Genomic DNA, 13,457 nt, shown 5'->3' on the forward strand with positions numbered 1-13,457 from the left:
AAAGTCTGGGGCTTAGTTAAGTAATGTCAATGTTAATTCTCAGTTTTGACAAATACTCCACAGTTATTTAAAATATTAACATTAGGGCAAACAGGGCAAAGGTTGCATAGGAACATTTTCTGCAAATCTAAATGTGTGGAACCTTTCTGTAAATTTAAAATTATTCCAAAATAAAACATTTGGTTTAAAAAGCTAAGTCAAATTTAGATATAAAAATGAGAGAGAGAGAGAGAATGCTACAGGCCAAAAAGTCATCTTGCTGGACTCTCTCATCCAAAGGGAAAAACCATGTGGAATAATTTTGCACAAAGGTGTTTACATGTTACTAATATGGTCAGAGATGCAAGCTCACCGACTGTGTATACTTAAACAAAGGAAAAGATGATTCCCAAAGATTATAAATATACATTAGCTAAGCCAAAATCTCGCTTCGTCTGGCTAGCTCTTGGGGGAGCTTATCCCCTTGCCAGCACCTCATTAGGAAGGACGGTGTTTACTGGAGTAAGTATTAAAGGAATCTGCTACTGGTCACAAAAGAAGACTTGAAAAAAATAGCAAAAAATACCATGCTCTTGGATAAAGACTTACTGTCTTAAAATTTAACTTTTTCCTATATCAATCTGTAAACTTAACAGGTTTTCAAAAAGAAAGGCTAACTATTTTGGTGGGGAACTTCACGATCTCATTTCAATGTCCATAAGCAAGCAAGAACACCCATGAAAATTTGGAAGAAAAGAGTAATAGGAGAGAACAAGCTCTACCAGATTTCAAAATGGGTAAATAAAACTACAGTTCCGAAAATAACATGGCACTGGTGCAAGGACTAGATGAACTGATGTGTGGGATGAAACAGAATGCCCAGAAATAGACCTCAACTCATGACATAGTTTAATATACAGTAGTTCCCTGGCTGGTGTGGCTCAGTGGATTGAGTGTCAGCCTGTGAACCAAAGGGTCTCCGGTTCAATTCCCAGTCTAGACACATGCCTGGGTTGCAGGCCAGATCCCCAGAAGGGGGCACATGGGAGGCAACCACACATTGATGTTTCCCTTCCTCTCTTTCTCCCTCTCTTCCCCTCTCTAAAGATAAACAAATAAACCTTTAAAAATAATAATATAATAGAATTTTTAACATTAATAAAAATATATATTATTCAGCAAAAATGCTGTTGAGGCAAGCAGATAGCAATATGGAAAATAACAGTAAGACTGGTTTTTTTTACCATATACCTTCCACAAAAATAAATTCCAGATGTATCAAATATAAGTTCATAGACAAATAGATAAAAGTATGGAAAGATTTTAAAAATAACCTATTTTGGGAAAAGAATCTTCAAATTTAATGTAAAACCTTTATGTCATAAAAGATAAATATCTGTCAGTAGATTGAGCACAGGCCTGAGAACCAGAGGATCGCGGTTCGATCCCCAGTCAGGGCACATGCCTGGGTTGCAGGCCAGTTCCCTGCAGGCCAACGCCCAGCAGGGGACACGCGAAAGGCAACCATACATTGATGTTTCTCTCCCTCTCTCCTTCCCCTCTAAAGATAAATAAATAAATAAATAAAATCTTTTTTAAAAAGATAAATATCTGATATTTGATTACATAAAAATAAAAACTTTCTGCATAGTGATGGAGGGGGGAACTAAATAAAATAAAATGAAATACAAAAAGCAAACTGGTAAATTGATTTGTGATTCATATTCCAAAGGGAAAAAAGACTATCATTGTTAATATGTAAAGAGTTATAACAAATCAACAAGAAAAAATAACAATAGAAAAATGGGCAAAGGATATAAACATACAGTTTACAGAATACAAAATACACAGAGCTTTTTAAAGGTAGGCAAAGGTGTTCATCCTTACTTGTAAGAGAAGTTCCCTTTAATCTATACTGAGACACTGTTTTCACTTTCCAGATCGCAGTGATCCAGAAGGCTGATAACACACCGTGTTATGAAGACTGGGAGGAAACCGGCGCTCTCTCACGCGGCTGCAGGGGAATAAATTGCCTTAATCTTTATGGAAAGTGAGGCAATACAACTTCTACCCATACCACCAATGCTCATACTTCCCAATCTAGTAAACCTAGTTCTAGTTATCTCCCAGGCACACTCTCACAATCGCAAAATACCACAACTATAGGAATATTAATCATCCAATGTTGATAATGGCAAGAGATTAGAAACTACCTAAATATCTACCAATAGAGGACAGGTTAAATAAACTAGGGAACATCCGTATAATGGAATACTATGCTACAGATAAAAAGAACGAAACAGTTCTGTAGGGATTGAGAGTGAAATGCCTCCAGAATATACTATGTTAAAAAAAAAAAGCTAACAACATGCTATCGTTGAGGGGTGGTTTATAAATGAATATAAAATCTGTGTAGGTGAGTGGTTGGCTGAGGGGACAAATGTAGGAAGAGACTTGGAAGAGTTTATGACAGAACTTTGTAAATTTTCTTTCGGGCCTCTCTAATTATTTTATAATGGACATTAATTCCATTTCAATCAGGGCAAATCGACAAAGTTAATTTTGTAAGAAATCCGATCAAACAGTCCGTAACTACTCCATGGCATTTCTAAGAAAGGGAAAACAAATCAAGCCACCTGGCTCTGCAGTCCCCTCTCCCAGACCCTCCCCAGTCCCTACCTCCTCTCCCTAGGAAAGCAATGTCCTGTTAAGCCCTCAAAGCCTTCCAGCTCAGTTGTTAAGGTAATTGTGTTTACTCTTTTCCAAATGGAGTAACTTGAATCAGAAAAGTAAACGTGCTCAGTCTTCAGGTTCTTTGATGTCATCTTCCTCCTTGCTCAGCAGCCCGAGATGCGCCCAGGGCGCTGCTGCCCAGAGCGTGACACACGCATTCTGTAAGCATTGCCATAGCTACACCATTCTGCTTGTGATAACGACATGAAACAAATAAGAAAATTCAAATTGGAACTAAAACAATAGGCTTTGAAAAACACAAGCTGGGGACACTTGTGGAGATTATGAAACTATGGAGCATTTTAAAATTTCAGAACAATTTCTAGTGTGGCAAAGTCCCCGAGACAAGACTATTTTCTTTCCTGAAAATACCATCTGATCGAGGTAAATGGTATGTTTGGCGCATGAAGAGCCTGGGCTTGTGCCGCCTGAGCCTATCAGATGCTTTCCCTCTCGCTGACCCTTGTTAAACAGCACGTCAGCTCTAAACGAGATTTTAGGATTTCAGGTTCCTAAGACTCCAAAGCTGGTGGCTATTTAGTCATGCAGGCTCGACCTATGCAGGCCTAGCACAGGGCAGCCTGTGCCACACTGCATTAGATGAACCATCCGAGTCATCCCAATAAAACCCCTCATCTGTGAGACACCTACTGTGTCCTCTGCCCTAAACCACCGGCCGTTAGTGCCTTCTCCTCTGCGTGTGAGGCCCCGGGTCTACTCGCCTGAAGCTTAGGTTCTTCTTACTGTTTCCCATCAAGACACTCCTTTCCCCGCTTGCCCTTGTAACAACAAATTTGAAGTTAGACGGTTTTTAAGAAAAAAAATACAAAAAAGATTTTTTAAATATGCTAGAATTTCCTTTGCTCTTTTAATACCCTGGGGTTAAGCTTCTTTAATGGCATTTAAATCCTTGGGAGTGTTTTTTCATTACTTTATGTACTTGCAATAAAAACATTCCTTTAAACTTTAGAAATTCTAAATAAAACAAGAACAAAAGAGTGTTCTTTTTTTTTCAACTCTCCACCCAAATGTTACCATTGTAAATCAAGGTAAGAAAGTAAATTAGTTACTGGCATTTAAATGTTTGCTGTCCCAAATATTTATTCCTCCCCTCTCCCCAAAATTTGTTTTATACAAAACAATGCTCATAAAAACAATAAATATTCATTTGTTACCTACTAAAATTTGTAGATCAAAGTACTGTGTGGCCCAAATCCTGAGTAACAAAAAGTGATGCTGTTTGTTAGGCAGGAAGCCCTCCTCTTCCCAGGAGCCACCTGACCGAGTTTTGTTTCCATTTTCTCCAAGTGCGGGCAGTGTCATGCACAGACACAGTAACATAGTTATCACTCTACATTTGCATAATACGCTTAGCAAATAGTTTGACTCACACCTTCAGTGTACAGTGCACTAGAACGGGACACAATCTGGCCTCCGAACTGGGTTTGCATCCAGGTGCTGTCACTTACCTGGCAGCACACTGCCACAGCTGGGCTCAGTTTGTCATGGGTAAGAACAGAGGATGTGCCTACTCCACTGGGATGCTATGATGACTGAACGTGATAATGTGTCCACGGCAGCCGGGCCCCGGCAGGCCTGCCCACTATTGCACACGCCACGCTTGCTGTTTTCCAGTGTCGCAGGTTTGCCTCTCACTGCTAAAATGTGAACTCCTCCAAAGAGAAATTAGGTCTCCTCTACCTTTGAAGTGGACCTAAGTGTACAAGGAGCATCTGATTTTATAATTCTTTCCTTGGGCTCACCAAACTGCTACTGTGCCCCCCACACACACATCCCCAACAAGAGAGAACTAGAGCCCCCATTTTTCCTGCTGCATTCCTACTTCTCCTCCAGCCCCATTCAGTCCGCACATTTGCAGGAGCAGCGAGAGCCTCTGAGATGAGGTTCTCCCACACCCCAGTTTCGAACCAGGTGAAGTTGACACACCCACCCTTGCTCGTCCAACTTGCCCAGAGCCTCACTGCCCTCCACCAGTGGTGCTTCGCCCTGTGCACACTCACAGGCACACACAGAGGCCGTGCACACACACACACACTCACGACTCCCAGGCTCAGAGTGCCAGGCAGCCCACGGCTCCCACGCAGAGCTGCAGGATCGCCAAGGCATGCAAACCTTTCTGCCAGCCCCTCCCATCTGCCCAGAGAGAGGGAACAGCTCCATGTTTCCCTGAGGTGGAGTTCCCACCCCAGACATTTTGTGTGTGTGCCTTGTTCAGTGAGAAACCTGTTGTAATACACTTGGCAAACAACTTTAAAATGTCTCCACTCTAGGGCAGATTACCCAAGGGCAGATATGCTCTCACCCCTGCAAACTGCTCTGTCACCCTTGAGTCCCCTGGGCACCTCTTTTAGAAAGTACACGGAGACAGGATGAGGTCAGGCACTTTCGGTCAAGATGGAGGCAAAGGTGAAAAACGCTTTGCCTCCTCACCCAACTACAGCAAAAATCACAACTAGACTACAAAACAAACATCACCAGATTCATCAGAAAAGTGAGCTGTATGGAAGTCCAACAACCAAGGATATAAAGAAACTACATTCATCCAGACGGGTAGGAGGGGCAGAAATGCGAAGACACGTGGGGAGGTGGAGATGCACAGAGCTGCAGAGTGGTGCAGAGAGGCACAGAGACGTGGAATGGGTGGTCCCACATCCACATGTGGTGGATAAACATTGGGAGGCAAACCTCAGGAGCGAGGGATCCCAGCCCCAGACCAGACCACCCAACCCAGAGTTCCAGTGCCAGGAAGATAAGTCCCCATAACTTCTGGCTATAAAAACCAGTGGGGTGTGGGGTGGCGGAAGAAACAGCAGGATTCTCAGAAGACTCCTCCTAACGCACCGTAATAGACTTAGGACTTACCCAGATGCACCTGCTCTGGGATTCAGCACCAGGACAACAGCTGGAAGGGCACCAATGGCACATGGGGAGAAACTGAAGTGACTGACAACAAGGCAAGTGCCAGGAGACAACTTCCTCCTGGGCAAAACTCCAGAGGCCAGAAAGCAGCACTGTCCTCACTCTGAGCCCTCCTCCACACAGAGACAGAGCAGTGGCATAGTTTGCCCTGCCCTGCTGATTACCTAAGGCTCTGCCCCCCGCAACTTACCAGTGTGCTTTTCTACAACAGGCCGTGCTACTAAGACAGAGAGTCAAAGCAGCTCTACCTAATACACAGAAACAAACACAGGAAAACCACCAAAATGAGGAGACAAAGAACTATGACCCAAGTGAAAGAACAGAACAAAACTCCAGAAAAAGAACGAAATGAAATTGAGATATGCAACCTATCAGATGCGCAGCTCAGAACACTGGTAATCAGAATTCTTAAGGAACCCGTTGGGCACTTCAACAGCATAAAAAGATGCAGAAAGAAATGAAGGTTACACTAAGTGAAATAAAGAAAAATCTACAGGGAACCAACAGAGGGTCAGATGAAGTCAAGAATCAAATCAATGATTTGGAACATAAGGAAGAAAAAACATTCCATCAGAACAGCAAGAGGAAAAAAGAATTTTAAAAAAGTAGGATAAGCTAAGGAGACCCTGGGACATCTCTAAACATACTGACATCCAAGTCATAGGGGTGCCAGAAGGAGAAGAGGAAAAGCAAGAAATTGAAAACTTACTTGAAAAAATAATGAAAGAAAACTAATCTAATTTGGTGAAGGAAATAGACATACAAGTCCAGGGAGCACAGGGAGTCCCAAGCAAGTTGGACCCAAAGAGAGCCACACCAACACACATCATAATTAAAATGTCAAAGGTTAAAGATAAACCGAGAATCTTAAAAGCAGCAAGAGAAAAGCAGAGAGTTACCTACAAAAGAGTGCCCATAAGACTATCAGCTGATTGGTCAAAAGAAACTTTACAGGTTGCAAGGGACTGGAACAAAGTATTCATTTCAAAGTTGTGACAAGTAAGAACCTACAACCTAGACTGCTCTAGCCAGCAAAGCTTTCATTTAGAATGGAAGGGCAAATAAAGTGCTTCCCAGATACAGTAAAGTTAAAGGAGTTCATCATCACCAAGCCCTTTTTATATGAAATATTAAAGGGAATTATTCAGTGTCCAGCAGAAGTAACTTCTGCTTGTGTGTGGTTGATAGGGTAATAATATGGGTGTAATAATTTATAGTTTTAATTTGAACATTTCACCTAAAATGTCATATGGCATGCTTTAGTGTGATATTGTTATATTACAGAATTACATGTTTACGATTTTGTAATAAAAGATTTTGCAATTAAAAGGGTGCATTATTTGTGCTAGACCCTGTATAAGAAAAAGATCATAACTATGAACAGTAAAATGACAAGAAATTCACAACTACCCACAAGTGAATCTAAAACACAAACTAAGCAAATAAGCAGAACAAAAACAGATTTAGAGATATGGAGATCATTTGGAGGGTTATCAGCTGGGAGGGAGAAGGGGAAGAATACGGGGAACGTTGCAGGTATTAAGAAGTACAAGTTGGTAGGTACAGAATAGACAAGGGGAGGTTAAGAACAGTATAGGAAACAGAGTAGCCAAAGGACTTATGTGCATGACCCATGGACATGAACTAAGGAGGGATTGCTGGAGGAAATAGAGGCACTGGGTGGAGGAGGGCAAAGGGGGGGAAATTGACACAACTATAATAGCATAATCAATAAAATATATTTTAAAAATTCTTCTGGCATACCACTGTGTCATGGCACACGAGTTGAAAATTGTTAAGCTAAATTATGACCTACTTGATTATATTATTCAATGTTTACTTAAGTGGCTTGCTTTGGTGGAGTACAAAAGGCTAATGAGTCAGTAGACAGATACAGCAGAGGTTTCCAGCTCTTGATGTAGTCTAAAATTAAATAAAACTTTCTTCGTATGGATGGAAAAGAAGAGAGAAAGGATGAGGTTATTCATAAACCTGATAACTATTCCGTGGTGAAATAGGCTACTATCCCACTAAGTTATTCAGTGACACGTATTGACTGCTGGACTGTGAGCCATCGTTGTGCCGGCTGCTGTGAGTGAGACACTGGGAGACCCGGTCCCTGCCCTCAGTGCCCTCCAGGAGGGGCGGCACAGGGCAACCTTTCCACATCCCAGCACCACCGTGGACCATCTGGGCGACCCTTAGCCTAGCTCTGAGCCTTGATTTTCACTCTGTGAAATCTAGATAGGCTGCTTTGCAGACTGTCTCCAGCAGGAGAAATGATGCCGTATGTTCATGGGGCACCCAGCACAGGGGAGTGATTCAGTAAATAACAGGTCTTGTTTTGTTGGTTTTTAAGCGCTTGCTGAGAGGCACATAGGAGGAGGGGCTGACACGTAAAGAAACGGCATGGGCACCAGAGTGGACTCCTTTATAGGGTAGATTTCCAGGGTAGTGAACAGAAGATGCATGCTCACGACTTCTGGGTTGGGGAAGTCCTCATAGGAGAGGGGACAGGACGTAAGCCATCAAGGATGCTTAAGTACAGGACAAGTGGTGGAGACTGGAACGGCACCATAGATGGAGGGAATAGCACAAGCAAAGCCTGAAAAACTGCCTGTGGTTTGGAATTCCTGGAGCCCACAGCGCGAACCTGGCACACACGGCATAAGACTGTCGTGTGCTGAGGGGGAATCAGCAACAGGTACAGTGAAGTTTTAGCCTCCTGCTTGTAAGCACGGGGGCGGTTCACTGAACTTATTTCCTCTTGAAAATCTTTATCTTTATTCATTTTCATTGGTGAAATAATATATGCTAATTGTTAAAGAAAAATCCAGTTGTAGAAAAGTACCTAGAATAAAAAGCAAATGATCTTGCCCCATTCCTTAAAGAAAACAGTTCCTGTTTAGCTTTCTAGACATTTCATTGGAGATTGTTTTAAGCCAGAAAGTGTCATGAACAGATTTTGGGGTTTTTTTTAAATCACTTTGCACATAAGGTGAGGAAACTGCAGGCAGGTGACAGGGCCAGTTGTTTCCAAGGTGCTGAGTGCCTGCACGGAGGCAGTGCGGTGGGGGGGGCAGGAGGGTGGGCACAGAGTGAGGAGGCCTGACTCACTGATTTTGGCTGAGGTTGATGAGCTTGGAAGTACAGAAAAAAAACCCAGGTTGATGAGAAAACATTTTTATTATAATTTTGGGCACGATGAGTCTGATGGGGCCATGGCACATGCGGGAAAGGATGTCTTAGCTCTGGGGCGGAGGAGTGCAATCCAGCTTAAAGAAGTGGACACAGAGTGGATTTCCCAGGGTGGTGAGACTGAGGGCCTGGAGTTAAGAAGTGAGCAGAGTCCTGACCAGTGTGGCTCAGTTGGTCGGGTGTCATAGTGCAAGGCNGGGGGGGGCAGGAGGGTGGGCACAGAGTGAGGAGGTCTGACTCACCGATTTTGGCTGAGGTTGATGAGCTTGGAAGTACAGAAAAAAAAACCCAGGTTGATGAGAAAACATTTTTATTATAATTTTGGACACGATGAGTCTGATGGGGCCATGGCACATGCGGGAAAGGATGTCTTAGCTCTGGGGCGGAGGAGTGCAATCCAGCTTAAAGAAGTGGACACAGAGTGGATTTCCCAGGGTGGTGAGACTGAGGGCCTGGAGTTAAGAAGTGAGCAGAGTCCTGACCAGTGTGGCTCAGTTGGTCGGGTGTCACAGTGCAAGGCAAGGGGCCACCAGTTCAATTTCTTGTCAGGGCATACGCCTGGCTTATGGGTTCAGTCCCTGGTTGGGGTGTGTACAAAAGGCAACCAAAGGATGTTTCTCCCTTGTACTGATGTTTCTCCCCCTCTCTTTCTCCCTCACGTCCCCTCTTTCTGGAAATGAATAAACAGGTAAATAGAAATGAGCAGAGACAGATTTTTATGAGAAAAATGGAAACGGAGCAGACCCAAAAGGGGAGAGTTCTGTGTCACAATCAGTAGGCAGGACAGAACTTCAAGAAGGATCAGGAAGAAAGGAACAAGTAAAATGACTCAGGTGAAAATGGGCATCGCCCTCAGTGCTCATCACGGGGTTTTACCAGAATGGGTTCAGCTCATCACTTATGTATGTTATTAGAAAAGGACAGGAAGGAAATGTAACATAATGTCAACAGTAACTATTTCTGGGTGTTGAGATTATGGGTGATTGCTCTTTCCTTCTCTTCCAAGAAAAGAGATGAAGGATGAGGGAGGAGAAAGAAGGTATGATATTCCAAAGGGAGACATTTAAAGATTACACGGATGAAGCGAATTTATTCAACATGCTCAAGTATGTAAATCGTAAGGGAAGATACCAACTTTATGGGGAACAAGCCATAAAATAATATTGCTTCTACATATCACTTCTGGCTATTTTGTGAAGGAGGCACTTGAAGCATGGCAGGAAACTCTTCATTTCCCTCAGAGACCCGACAAAGCCAGTTAAGGAGCTACCAGGGTGTTCCCCTAAACTTCAGTCATCGAGTCCATGATTTTTGTCAAATCCCTTTATCACCAGTCCTGTTATTTAATCAACACTCAACACTTGTATAAACCAACTCACTTTTACACATGAATGGATTCACTGAATATCACAATTGTAAATAGGAAACCATTATCACAATAAATCGGTTACTGAAAAATAAGTATAATAAAAAAACAAACAGCCCTGGCTGGTGTGGCTCAGTGGATTGAGTGCCAGCCTGCAAACCAAAGGACTGACGGTTTGATTCCCAGTCGGGGCACACATTCGGGTTGCAGGCCAGGTCCCCAGTGGGGGGAGTGGGAAGAGACAACCGCACATTGATATTTCCCTCTCTTTCTCGTTCCTTTCCCCTCTCTCTAGAAATAAATAAATAAAATATGTTTTAAAAATAAAAACCAAACAACTGTCAGTAATTCCAGCAAGAAGCTCTCGAGAACCCAAGGTTTCTAGCCAGAGGCCTGAACTAGTTCTCCTGCTAACCAGAGCTCTGTAAGCACTGTAACTGGTGGAAAGCCTTACTGGTACCGCCTTGGTGTGATTTCTTCAGAAGCAAACCCTGTGACAAGAATTCAGTTGAAATGTGAAGGGAACGTGGAAACACAAATAAGGGGGTTGGAACTTGTGACAGAAAAAGGAGGGAAGTCATGAAATGATGTACCAGGCCAGCGATCTCTCGGGGAAACCGGAGCTTAATCCTCTTGGAGAAACTCTGGCAGCCAGGGCAGAGCACACCTCAGAATCAGCCCCCACCAGGGGTGAGAGCTATATACCCACTGGTATCCAAAGGTGATTCTGGGGACATCAATTCCCCAGCATTCCTGGGCTGCCTTGTGGGCGGCAAGAGAAGACCTCAGGCAGAGCGCACCACCGGTTCTGCAGCTGGGAGTCTGGCCTGAGTACACCGACCTGATAAAGGTGAGAGACACGGACCAGCAGGCAGAGGCTGCTAGACACTAAACTGAGACCAAAAGATAAAAAAGGAAACAGTTTCCCCATTATTTACATCAAAGGAATTTAAACTGGACCTACTAATCACTCAAAATCGACTTCCATGCCACTGGCCTCAGGCCTCCCCACCTAGTGAGGCCTGAGCAGCTCCAGAGGCACAGGGCCTGACCCAACCACCTCCCTGCGTCATGGCCTGGTCAAGTCTCATCCAGACCAGGCCACCGAGAAACAGAGCTTTTAAAAACCATATGGTCTTACCTTTCACTGGAGCAAAATCAACAAAAGAAAAAAGCAAGCAAAATGTAACCAGAGACACTGAAAGTAAGAATGACCTGACAGTAACCAGAAGGGAACAGGGAGGAGGCAATGGGGCAAAGGGTTTTCAGGGACATCTATAAAGGACACAGGGACAAAACCAAGGGGGAGGGTGGAAGCATGGGAGGGGTGGGGGTTGGGCTGGGGTGGGGGGAGCGGTGGGAGGAAAATGCAGACAACTGCAACTGAACAACAATAAATTAATTTTAAAAAAGAAACAAAATAAAATACATTTAAATTTAAATTTACTCTCCTCCTTATCAATGAGAAATAGCCCCATCATATCTACCTGCCCAATAGAGTTGTTGAAAAGATTCTTATCCTGGCCAGAGCTCAGCTGTTAGAACGCAGTGCCAATGTGACCAGGTTGTGGGTTCAATCCCGGGTCAGAGCACATACAAGGAGCAACCAGTGAATGCACAAGTAAGTGGAACAACAAAGCAATATTTCTCTCTTTCTCTCTCTCTCCCCTTTCCTTTCTCTAAAATCAATCAGTAAATTTTTTAAAAGATTCCTCTCTATGAAAGCAATTCATTAGGATGAAAATCTGTATTGACAATACAGACAAATGAGAACTACTGATCATTTTTAAAAGGAAATTTTATCCTCATAAAAAGACAATGATCTAATAACATTGCTGATCCATTAAAATGATTTATTTACAAATATCAAGCTACCCCATCTATAGCTCACAAGCACACAAAGGGTAAAGTGTACAGGTGCAAAGTGCTACCACACTGCGTGTATATGTGTTTAAATTTATTCCTTCATCAGCAAATACATATTGACTGTCTCTGTACCAGGAACTGTCCTAGGAGACTAGAGACATAGCGATAAAGGAAACACAAAAATCTCTCCCCTCCAACAAGCCACATTCTAGTGGGAAAGATGGTCAATAAAGAAATGAATAATATATAGAGGGTGTCAGCTGACAATAAATGCTACAAATAAAGCAGGAAAAGAGGATAAGAAGTCCCAGTGGCTGGGTAGGGGTTATGATTTTAAATAGGGTGGTCAGAGAAGGTTTTACTGACAAGAGATATTTGGAAAGACCCAAAGGAGGCGAGGGAGTAAGCCAGGTGAAAATTTGGAGAAAGATTACTAGAAGAGAAGAAACAGCCTGGGCAAAAATCCCAGGGCAAGGACATGCCTGAGACTTGAGGAGCAGCCGGAATCCTGGTAAGGCTGGCGCAGAGTGAACAAGGGAAGGGAGTTGCAGCAGGAGACCCGGCTGGAAAAGTCAGGAGTGAGAGTAGATAATGTAGGGTCTCAGAAACCACTGACATGGTGAGCGTCTGGTCAGTCCTGAGCAGAGGGGAGCCCTGAACTCAGGTTTAAGAGGATCGCTCTGCTGGCCGTGAGGACAACAGGCAGGTGTGGCGAGGCCAGGAACAGATCAGTTAGGAGGCTGCTGCTGAGATCCAGATGGAAGATGGTGGCAGGTTGAGAGCCAGGGTGATGAGAAGTCCTTGGTTTTGATTACATTTTGCAGGAAAAGGACTGGTAGCTAGATTAGGCATGGAGAGTAAGACAAAGAGACTTCGGGCCTGAGCAGCGGCAGCAGAACAGACCTGTCATTTCCTGAGAGAGAAGACTGTGGAGGAGCAGATCTGGGGAAAGACTGGTTAGATTTTGGACGTGTTGGATTTCAGATTCCTATTAGACATCCAAGTGGAGAGGTCTTAGGCAGTTGTACATGCAAGTCTGTAAGTCAGAGGCTAGGTCTAGGCCAAAGACATAACTCTAGGAGTTGCCAGTGTCTAACATATCTAAAGGCATGAGACTGGGTGAGGTCACCGAGGGAATGAATTGATGGAAAAGAAGGGGTTGAGAGGCTGGGCCACAGGGCACTCTGCCAACTTCAGGTGAGGAAGAAGATGAAGAACAAGCCAAGGAGACTGACTGACAGGCAGCCCAGGAGACCAGGAAAAAAACCAGAGCTGATGGCATCCTGGGAACAAGTGAGAAAGTGAAAAAAGAGAGATCAACTGTGTCAACTGCTGACGGTGAGTCACATAAGAATTGACCATCAGATTTAGGGAA

This window comes from Sturnira hondurensis, unplaced genomic scaffold, assembly GCF_014824575.4.
Source record: "Sturnira hondurensis isolate 20B ecotype Veracruz unplaced genomic scaffold, ASM1482457v3 Scaffold0021214, whole genome shotgun sequence".
Lineage (NCBI taxonomy): Eukaryota > Metazoa > Chordata > Mammalia > Chiroptera > Phyllostomidae > Sturnira > Sturnira hondurensis.